The following is an 11,002-nucleotide window of genomic DNA, read 5'->3' as shown; positions in this document are numbered from 1 at the left end:
ACATGGAATATATTCCTCTCCTGTTGTCCCCAGGTTTCCCTACTTCAGGACAGGTTTCCCTTCTTCAGTCCACAGATCTCATTTCTTTGTCTATCGCTTCTGTGTTTTTATAGTCATTCTTCATATTTTCACCAATCAAATGTAACACAGTATTACTAACTTTTATTACCCATACTTCCCCAGTATTAAATAATTAGAAAGCTGACTGACTGCCTAGAGGAAATTCATCATGGCGTTTGTCTTTTATATTCTAGCTAAAGCCTCTAGCTATGATAGTAAAGGCATGTTATATAGTTCATGTCAGGCTACACGTATGTGGCTCTTTTATTTTATTTTGGTGTGTGTGTGTGTTGTTGTTGTTGTTAGGGATAAAACTCAGGTCTAACATATGTTAGGCAAATACACTGCACTGAACTACACTGTCAGCTATATTTTCTTTCAGTTTTTGGTCAACAGAAAAAGCACTATAGCTTTCTTTTCTGCTTTAAGAAATTCTTTTGTAAGAGAAAGAATAATCCAATGACACTTTTCAAATAATAGTATAGAAGACTCTACTCAGTACCTCACTGTACTGTCAGAATAACACATAGAAACAAACTTGTAAAAGTATTACCAGACAGCCCTATACAATCCAACTTGAACTCAGTTCACAGGAGACCCTGTTATGATCATATATTGCTGCTTAGGATCCATATTTACTACTTTAGTGCCAAATTTCATTTACCTTTGACTTTCTAAAGTCCAAGAGAATTGTACATTTTCTTTGATTGTTTCTACTTTTTCCAGAGCAACATGTGGGTAGATAAGATTTTCAAAGAAACCCTATCTCAAAAAACTGAGAAAAAAAATAATTCTGGAATAAAGTGCTCTGAAGTACACTTAACTACTGGACAACACTGAATTTACAACAAAAAATTATTTATTTTCAATTTAATTTATTTTCATTGCTTTTCTCTCTCTCCCAATCCCCCTCCGTGTGTGTGTGTATGTGTGTGTGTGTGTGTGTGTGTGTGAGAGAGAGAGAGAGAGAGAGAGAGAGAGAGAGAGAGAGAGAGAGGGAGGGAGGGAGGGAGGGAGGGAGGGAGGGAGAGAGAGAGAGAGAGAGAGAGAGAGAGAGAGAGAGAGAGAGAGAGAGAGAGAGAGAGAGAGAGAATATGGTACAGGTAAGAGAACAGCTTTCAAGAATAGGTTTTCTTCCACCGTGGGATTTGGGATCAAATTCAGGCTTTTGAGTTTACATGGCAAGTGCTTTCCCCACTGAACCATCTTTAACAAGTCTCTACTACACATGTGATACTGCATAGACGGCTCATTTGGTTTCATGTTCAGTGAAGAATTGTGGCTAATTATACCTTCAGTAGCCCTAAGAAGAACTATAAAATCTTCTACTAAATTCCCTTTCCATACTCACTGGTTGTATTCTAGCTCAGCTTAAGTCCCTTTCTTATTGGTGCTAATAGTGAAGGAACCTCAGTGCTTCAACTTCTCAAGGACATTTGTCCTGTAAGAGATTACACCAAGTCTGCAATATTTTAACCCAAAGAAGAACTTTCCTTTGTCAGAAACATTGGCCATAAAGCAGACTTGGGAAATTTAAGGAGGAGTTAGTAGTATCCTTGCCCTGTCCCACACTGTCGTGTTGTGTCTTCTCAGCCTGATCCTGTGTTTTTGTAGGAATTGCTGTTTTGTTTTATTAAGAGAACTGATTTTTACTAAGGCAAGGCTTAAAAAAATATTTGGGTAATATGGACTATTGTTTGCAGCATAATTATTCATTCTTATTCTTTAATTTAATTATTCATAATCATTCTTTCCTTTTCCTTTTTAAGGTTATAAGAAGTAAATAATAGTTATGTTTAAAGAGGATTGATCACCTAAGCATCCAGAAGTTTTGCTCAAAGCAGTGTACATCTAAACCGTTAGTACAGTAATATGTTTGTCCAGTGATTTACAGGCAGCTTAGGCACTGTCATAAACAAAAAAAAATTGCTTCAAAGGTGCCACCAACTGTTTTGATTGCAAATTACAATTACAATTACAATTTAGGAACTTTGTATAACATGCATTCAAATGACCCACTAAATATCACAAGTTTCACTGCTCTCAGAACCCTAGGAAACAAATTTCAACCATATGGTTACCACTCAATTTCCAGACTTAACATGAAGGACACTCATGTTTCTTTTTGAGTTTTCTTCTCAATGAAATGTTCCAAGTTTTGGAAACTATATCTAAGAAAAACTCAGCACTTTTTTGAGGGGGAGTTCACTAACAAGGAAGAAGGAAAAAGAGACATGAACAGAAAATATAGGTACTGACTTAAGTGATATAGTGAGAATTCTTCTTGAGGACTGAAACTAACTAGGATTCATCAATAACAATATTTTAGGACAGAGGGTTATTTGCTGTGGGATGATCCTGTGAATATATATTACTCTCATTGGTTAACAATAAAGCTGTTAGGTGGTAAAGTTAGGTGGTACAATCATACTGAGGACTGGGATGAAGAAGGATAGAGTTGGGAGAGATGCGACTGAGCTGCCCAAGAAGCAGGAATCAAAATGTCAGAGGACCGGTAAAGCCACAGGCCATGTGACAATACATAGAGTAATAGAAATGGGTTAATTTAAAAGTAAGAGATAGTTAATAATAAGCCTGAGCTATTGGCCAAGCATTTTGTAATTAATGTAAGCTTTTGTGTGTTTATTTGGGACCAGGCAAACTCCATCTCTGTTTACAGTTATTGATCACAATTCTTGGGAAAAAAATATGTTCAAAAATACACACATACACACATATGTGTGTGTGTATGTGTGTGTACATGTATATACACTGTATGTATGTGTGTGTGTGTGTGTGTGTGTGTGTGTGTGTGTGTGTGTGTATGGTTGGCCAGTAGATAAATTGTTTTGAAACTATTTTTATTTATTCTTTGATAATTTCTTACATATAAACGGTGGATTTCATTCATATTTATTCCCTCCTTCCCAGTTAAAGCTTTTCAGGTTCCTCCACAAACTGTATTATTGTACCATCTTCATGTTCTTTAAACAAAATGCCTAATTAGTGCCTCTTATATGTGCATGAATATAAGGCCATCTGCAGAACATAATTGAACAATTAGGAGCTGTGCTTCTGAAGAAAAGTGACTCTCCCTCCCCAGTAGTTGTCAACCGCCAGTACTTCCTCTGCTAGGGGTAAAGCCTGGGTCCCCCTCCTCAACCATGTTGAAATTCTAATTGGTTTATTCGTGCAGGTCTTGGGTAGACAGCCACAGGTACTGTGAATTCATGAATGTCGTGGCCCCAGAATGTCTAGAAGACACTATTTCACAGAAATCCTTCTTAACCACTGGCACCTGTGAACTTTCCCCTTCCTCTTCTGCAATATCAACCTGTGAGCCCTGTGGGGAGGTAACATTCACAGTTGCTACATGAGGGCTCAGCACCTTGTATGACTTTCAGCACTTTGACCTGCTGGGAGCCTCTGTAGTCACCACTGTCTATCCACTACACAGAGAAGCTTCTCTGATGAGGTGGGGCGGGTGCACTAATACATGGGTGTAAAAATAAGTACTCATAATGCAGTGCGATACTGTCTATTGAGCGACATAATAGTTGTAAGTTCTCACCTAAAGCTTATCACCATCCTGCCCATGGGTTCTTGGTCAGTTTGACAGTAGTGAGCATGAGTGTCACGTTGGGGAGCAGACCTTAAATCCACACAGAGAGTGATTGGTTATCCCCCTAACATTCGTGCCACTATTTCACAAAAGGGCACATCTTGCCAGATCAGTCATTATTGTGGCTTTCAGAGTTCATGGCTGCATAAGACTGTTCTACCCTAGAATGCTGTGTAGCACTCTCTGGTACTATGAAAGCTAGCTGGTAAGGAGGAAGCTTCCATGTAGTTCCAGCTTGATTTGTTCATGTACTGTGGCTCAAGTGTGCTGTCTTCAACAATAAGGTTTACCATGAAGTTCTGCCATACAGTCAGGAGTAATGGCTATCCAGTAGGTAATTGTAAGGGCAGGATTAAGTAGTACATAGGACAAACAATAGGAAAGTTAAAGATATGGAACTGATCAAACTGTTTTCATCTCTACAAGTCATTTGTATTGGGGGCCAGGAATGTTTTTGCTGCATCTAAAATTATAAGCAATCCTAAGAAAATTGTTGTGCTTTTCTTAAACAACAAGGCAAACCCAGCTTCTTACATTAACTACTGCAATTAACTGATGACCAATTAATTTTGAAACTAATTTGTAGAAGTAAAGGTATATTTCATAATTGACGAGTTTAGTTCCATGACACTAAATGTTTAATTTTATTTTATTTATCATGTCCAGGTAAAGATTAGTAATCATCAAATTTGGGGATATATTAATTTCAGAATATTTTGCCATGAAGTAAGCACATTTTACTATTAACACAAGGTTTTGATTCATGCAAACATGCTATTATCTTAATGTACTATTCAGTAGAAAATATTTAATGTATGTGGTAATAAAAATGCTTCTGAGTTAAACTCAGAAGAAGTAAATCTGAAAAACTAACTTCTGGTTACTCTATATGAAACATACCAATTATTGACTATTTAAATTCAAGTTCAAGCAGGTTCTGTGGTTAATTCTTCATTATTTTAAAAAGAAAACTCATTTAAATATTTACAATATTGTTTTTCAGGGCAATTTTATACTTCTTTGTTTAATTTTGAACATAACTACATTTCTATTCTCGTTTTTGCTAAGGAGAATTGCTGCTGAAATATAGTTCTGTACATTATCTATATCATATGCTACACACCAGTAAAGTAAGTTGAAAACTTAAAAGTAACAGATTGAACTAAATTTAGATGAGTTCTCTGTTGATAAAATTCATACTATAGAGACTGCTAGAAGTTTCCATGGTAGGGAACGATAGGAGCAGGAGGGACATCTGTCTGTGTTTGGAGCTAACATCTGGGAATGAGAATGGAAAATTGTGAGGGGGACCTACCTTACCTTTCTTGTTTTCCTTTCTCCTGCTTTTAATACTACATGAGGTGGGTGGGAACCAATGAAACAGAGACCCTGATCTATAATTTGCTTGTGTTTGGAGGCTCTCTGCTTATTAATAGTTAATCTTAACCCTGTTTGCATATGTCCAAGCAATCAGAACCCTCATGGGTCTATAAAAACCCCTGGGCACAGCCTTTAATTGAGTTGCTCTGGATCTTGGCCAGAGTCCAGCTCTAAGGCCAGTGCTCCAGGGAGCCTAGTCCTTACATAGAAGATCTGTTCCTGCTCATTAAAGTCAAACTCACCGAATCAATCATCCTGCTCTAAGAAACTGCTCTCTGTGTCTCAGGGACAAAATCCTCCATTCCTGCCTTTTCTGCTATTTCCATTTCATTTTTGCAGACCAGCTCTTGGCTAGAATCTTGCCACCATAATGTTTCTGGGCTTCTCCCGGAGATCTGGTTCCAGTTGCAGGGTCACACTACCTTTACTCTGGCATGTGAAACTCAAGAGTTGATTACCTCCAGTTCTGGGAAAGAAGGGCAGTAGAAAAAAAAAGTTAAATAAAGGAGAGCTGTGCATAGGAAGAATGGTTGATTGGAGGCTACACCAATGGGCACCGGGACCTTTCTTTAAAGGAGCCCCTTTCATTGCATAGAAGTGACTGAGTAGAAGAAAGTAAGAAACACAAGAAATACCAGATTGGTTATAGATTTTCATGAGGATCACATTGGTGGAAGGGGAAGAGAATAATGGATGAGAAGACAGTATATGTGGGAAGAAAATGAAAAGCGACATGGAGATGATTAGTGTGTAAAATGCTTGCTATACAAACATATGGACTTGAGTGTGGACTCTCAGTAGACACACACACACACCACACATAACAACAATTAAATAAAAAAGGATGTGAATTTGAAAGAAACAAGGGGGTACATAGGAGAGTTTAAAAGAAGGAAAATGAAACCAGGAAATTATGGAATTATACTATAACCTCACAAAATACACACACACACACACACACACACACACACACACACACACACACACACACATAAAGCCAGATGTGTAATGGGTGTTGGTAGCACAGCTCAGGAATGGGAGACTGCGCACACACAGGGTTTGCATCCAATCAGCCAATCAGCCTCACCAAATGAGCACTGGGTTAATGAGAGACACTGTCTTGGGAAGTAATATAGGAAGTGATATAGGAATAAATGAAGATACCCAAAGTCGAACTGTCCACATACAAACAACTCTGATTGACTGCATACACATACATATAAGCATAAACATACAAACATACACATAGGCACACACATAGAAATTGAAAGTGAGGTAATGAGAAGGAGAAGGAAGTGTTAAGAAATCTGTAAGATACTTCTGGGAAGGATGAAATTTTGTACAGTGAGATTTTTGTACTAAGATACAGTAAGAAGGATGAGGACAGAACTGGAAAGCAAATTCATGTCACAGAAGGTCAAAGTACATTACATAAGGTTTGTGGAGGCTGAAACCTGGAGATGGTGTGTAAGTCTAGAGGTAAACTAGAGAGTTGATGGTTAAAATGGAGGCAGGAGGCAATACAGCTAGAAGAAAAGTGAGAGTCTGTATTCAGAAGAAATCTTTGGATATGAGGATAACAGAAAATAGAACATCAACAGACCTTAGGAGACAAGTCAATGAGTTGGATACAATTAAGGTCAGACTTTAGGTTAGAACTCAGCTTCTCCTGTGGGAATCTTGAGGAAATGCAAGGATTCCAAATTAGGCAGAAGGAAGGTAAGCATCAACTTGATCATCCTATACCATAAAAGCTTGGGAAATGGCCTAAATTCAGAGAATAAATGGAAAATACTGATAATTCCTTGTCTTTTTGGATGGATTTCCAACTTTCTTCAGGATGCACTCAAAGGAGTGTACTGGAACAATTTTGATCCTCAAACTTTGAAGATGAAGATGAAAATGTCCAATATTTCCTTGTACCACTGTTTTTGCTTGCCTATGAAACAGAGCATGTAGAAACGCAGTCTCCTGAGATGACAAGTCAGACTTCAGTCTCATTATATACTCCCTTAGGCTGCATCCTGAATATAGAGATATTTTGACCTAGACACTCTAAAAAACAAACAAAAAAGAAACTCTTATTTTAAATGACATGGCATGGCCCTAGTATGAGCTGAGATATGGAAATGTCGCCATTGAATTGCAATATAACTTCTAACACCATCCAGACAGGTCTGGAAGATAATCAAGCAAAGGGGAAGAAGTTTCCTGTGTCTACATTTCCCTCTTTTTAAGGGATAAACCCAACCCCTGAAAGCAGTAAAATGTATCTCAATTCACATATTCCTTTGGTCAAGTTGCCCTTAGAACTTTTGTACTTGTCAATAATTCAAAATTCTGTAAGGACTTGTTTACTGAATCTTTTCAAAAAAATCATCTCTTCTTATATAGGATCATTCAAGTGCTGGATAACCATAGAAATGGTACCTTGTATAGAAACCTTCTACCAGGGAACACCTCTGTAGGCTTATAAATTGTGTGAGAGGGCAATCCTTGATTTTCCTACCTGAAGCAACTGCTACCGAAAGAAGTTTCTATCCATGTTCACACTCTGGAGCTGTCGATCCATCCCTCTGTTAAGCTTTCTATATCTCACCTGCATGTACAGTATGACTGCAGTAGACAGTATGTGATTGTCCCTGTATTAAAGTAACATTACAGCTGGAATTGATCACCTATGATCACAGTGCAGCAGGAAGGAGTGCCTCTTCCATCTTCAGAAAGCTGTACTGCAGGAACCCAATGGGTATGAGCAGATCACAAGCTCCAGCTGGTAAAAACCAAGAAGTAATATGACATGAGTCGTAATATCAGGACTGTAAGTGGCAGCTGATTTGTGTCTACAAGGGTCTAGCATTCAGAGCCTGACTTTTCACTTTAGAGTCAAATGCCTAAAACTGTTTGAAGAAGTAAAGGTTTGTTTTGATTCAGTTTTGGTTTTCCTCCATGGTCACTCGGTCCCATTGCTTGAACCTCAAATGAGATGAGCACCATGAGGAGTACATGGCAGGGAGAAGTGTTCACCTCCAGGTAACTGGAAAGTAGACAGAATGGAGGCTCTTGGACAAGATATGCCCTTCAAGGTTCTACCTCCCAAATCTCTGATGCAATGGCATCAAATTATGACTCCAACAAAAGATGACCACATTGATGAAGACAAAGATCCCATGACCTCATCACTACCAAGAAAGCTGCAACAACTGGTAACTGAGCTTTTTCCACATGGCTTTTCTGAGGATATTTTATCATGCTCCTATCACTCTCAGAGAATGTCTTCCTTGTGCTGCGACACAGACCCCAGTCAAGCCCCCTTCCCAACTAATTAGTTGGCCATTCCTGACTTATATGGCAAATTATTACCTGGAAGTCCTACTAATACCAATAAGAGCAGTAGTTTTACATATCTTCTATCTCAAGTTGAGCAAAATGTATTCATGGAAAACTGATGATACAATGTTACAATATTTGACTATTACTTATGTTTTTCATTGTGACTACTAGCTCTATGAGTGATGCAGATTTTTTAATGACAGTTTCCTACTTGTGGACTATGCCTCATGAGACACTTGTAACTGGAGAACCCCATAAAATCAGTCTGAAATATTTGTGTGTTTTAGAAAAGATAAGATTGGATATCTGGAGAACATGCTCTCTGTTTTGTGTTTGGTATTGTGTAAGGATATGTGGTAATATTAGGTATTCTCATATACAAACTTATTTGGTTACACTCTGAGAAAAGAAACTATTTTCATATTTTTGGCACTGAGATTTGATGCTAAAGTTATGCTCTGATATCTAGCTACATCCCAGCCCCAAGATAAGATTTTAATAGATTAAGTAACAACATGAAAAACACAAGCCTATAAGTGGAGAAAATAAGGGTATCTGTTAGCAGAAGGAACAACCTCCTAAGAACTGGACAGAGCATAACCTTTACAGTATAAAAACAGGATAAAAGTCATTTTTTCCTCTAGGAAAAGTAAGTAGAAGAGAGTTCGTGGGTGGACTTGGGGCAGGTGAAGAAGGGAACATGAGGGATCAGGTGGGTGAGTAGGAGGAAGAAAACTAAAAGAGACAACTGGAAAGGCGGTCATTTCAGGGTCAGGTGAAAACCTGGCGCAAGGGAAACTCCAAGGAATCTACAACAATGGCCCCAACTAAGACTCCAAGCAAAAGGGATATGTAACCTGAACTGGTCATCTCCTGTGACCAGGCAAGACGTCCAGTGGAGACATTGGGACACTGGCCCAGCCACATAACTTTTGACTTACAGTTCGTCCTGCCTACAGGATATTCTGGGGTAAGGGTCGCACAGAGATTGTTGGAGTGGCCAAACAGTGACTGATCTAGCCTGAGACTCATGCCATGAGAGTGAGCCTACCTTTGACATTGCCTTGTGTGCCAGAACCAGAGGCTGAATGGTCCACGTACCTAGGATGGAACCAAACATGACTAGAGAGAAAAAATATTATGTCAATGTAATGATGTCTAATGATATTCTGCTATAGTCATAAATTGGTGCCTGACCTAACTGGTGGAAACAGATGCAGATACCCACAGTAAAACATTAGGATAAGCCCAGGGAATCACGTTGAAGAGAGAGAGGAAGATTATAGGAGCCAGAGGGGTCAAGGATATATATATATACCGCAGAACCAACTAACCTAGGCTCATAGGAGCTCACAGAGTCTGAACCAACAACCAGAGAGCCTACATGTCCATGAATCTAGGCCCCCTGCATATATGTGACAGTTGTGTAGCTTGGTCTTCTTGTGGGACTCCTAACAGTGGGAGCAGCGGCTGTCTCTGACACTTTTGCTGGCTTTGGGGACCTTATTCCTCATATTGGGTTGCCTTGCCTAGCCTTAATTAATACAAAGGAAGGAGGTTCTTAGTACATACTTGATACACCATGTTTTGTTGATATCCAGGGGGAGCTGCCCTTTTACGGATAGAAATGGAACAGGAGTTGATGGGGGTACAGAAGGGAGATGTGGGGGAGGGACTGGGAGGAGAGGAGAGAAGGGAAACTGTGGTCAGGGTGTAAAATAAAAAAACAAATTAAGAAAAAAGTAATTTGAATAAATAGTTTTTCAGAAGCTTTTTTCAAAATTGTTCATTTACATTCAGAAGTAGTATCAGATACTTAGAACTCTCATTTTATATAGAGAAAGAACTAGGTGTAAATTTTGAATGAAGTTAATACTTCTGACTCTTATGAGAAAAATATTTGTAATTTAATGGTAACATTTTGCATGTAACATAATATTTTCATAATTCAAATTTGTTTATTTATACTGATTTTACAAATTTAATTTGATATTTTCAAAGACTGAGGATATTGCTTTTAAACAGTAAAAAATATCAAAATAATATATTCTGAAAGGGATGCATTTTTTTTTTTGATTACTCAAATTGTAACAAACCCCATAATGGCTATGTAATTTATTGTTGCATCTTGAACTATATAGCAGATGTAGTTAGTTAAAAAAAAAACTAGAAGAGACTTTATAGCTTTGTGCTGTGTCTACTAAGTGACACAATTAAGCTCAAGAAAGCAGGAGAAAAATCCCAATTAAGTAGATATGACTGTCATCTAGACATAAGACATTCCTATTTTCAGTGTTTTTCACTTAAATTTCAAAATTCAAAGAGTGTTAACAACTGGGAGATTTCCATTTTTAATAATTTCAAAGAATGATCAAAATACAAGATTGAAAGTTTCCCCATCCAGATCTCAAACACTCAGGCTGTAAATAAGATACAATGTAAATAGGAGACGGATTCCCAGGGGCTGCAGGCTCCTCTTCCTGACTAGACCTGTCAACTTCTCCAGTTAGAACCAGTTTGAGGAGCTACTTTCTCAATGGGTACTAGCACACATTTGAGTTCCTACAAAAAAACAATTTCCAAATATCTACATTTTCCATCCTTAAC

At 38.2% G+C, this 11,002-nt stretch overlaps 1 long non-coding RNA gene across 3 annotated transcripts in view; it reads right to left on the bottom strand.

The window, feature by feature from the left end:
* Window positions 1–1,127: 1,127 nt before the first annotated feature.
* LOC114700264 overlaps window positions 1,128–11,002 on the bottom strand; it is a 76,327-nt gene continuing 66,452 nt past the window's right edge. The window contains exons 4-5 of one of the 3 annotated variants that reach the window (XR_005092011.1): window positions 9,447–9,496; window positions 1,129–7,835 (exon numbers count right to left, since the gene is read on the bottom strand). This is a non-coding gene — a long non-coding RNA (uncharacterized LOC114700264). Of the gene's footprint in view, window positions 9,497–11,002 lie in introns of all 3 variants that reach the window. The other 2 variants (XR_005092012.1, XR_003735651.2) reach the window with 2 other exon arrangements.

This window comes from Peromyscus leucopus, chromosome 7, assembly GCF_004664715.2.
Source record: "Peromyscus leucopus breed LL Stock chromosome 7, UCI_PerLeu_2.1, whole genome shotgun sequence".
NCBI lineage: Eukaryota > Metazoa > Chordata > Mammalia > Rodentia > Cricetidae > Peromyscus > Peromyscus leucopus.
The sequence above is the reverse complement of the archived record's forward strand: the minus strand, read 5'-3'. Positions and strand labels throughout refer to the sequence as shown.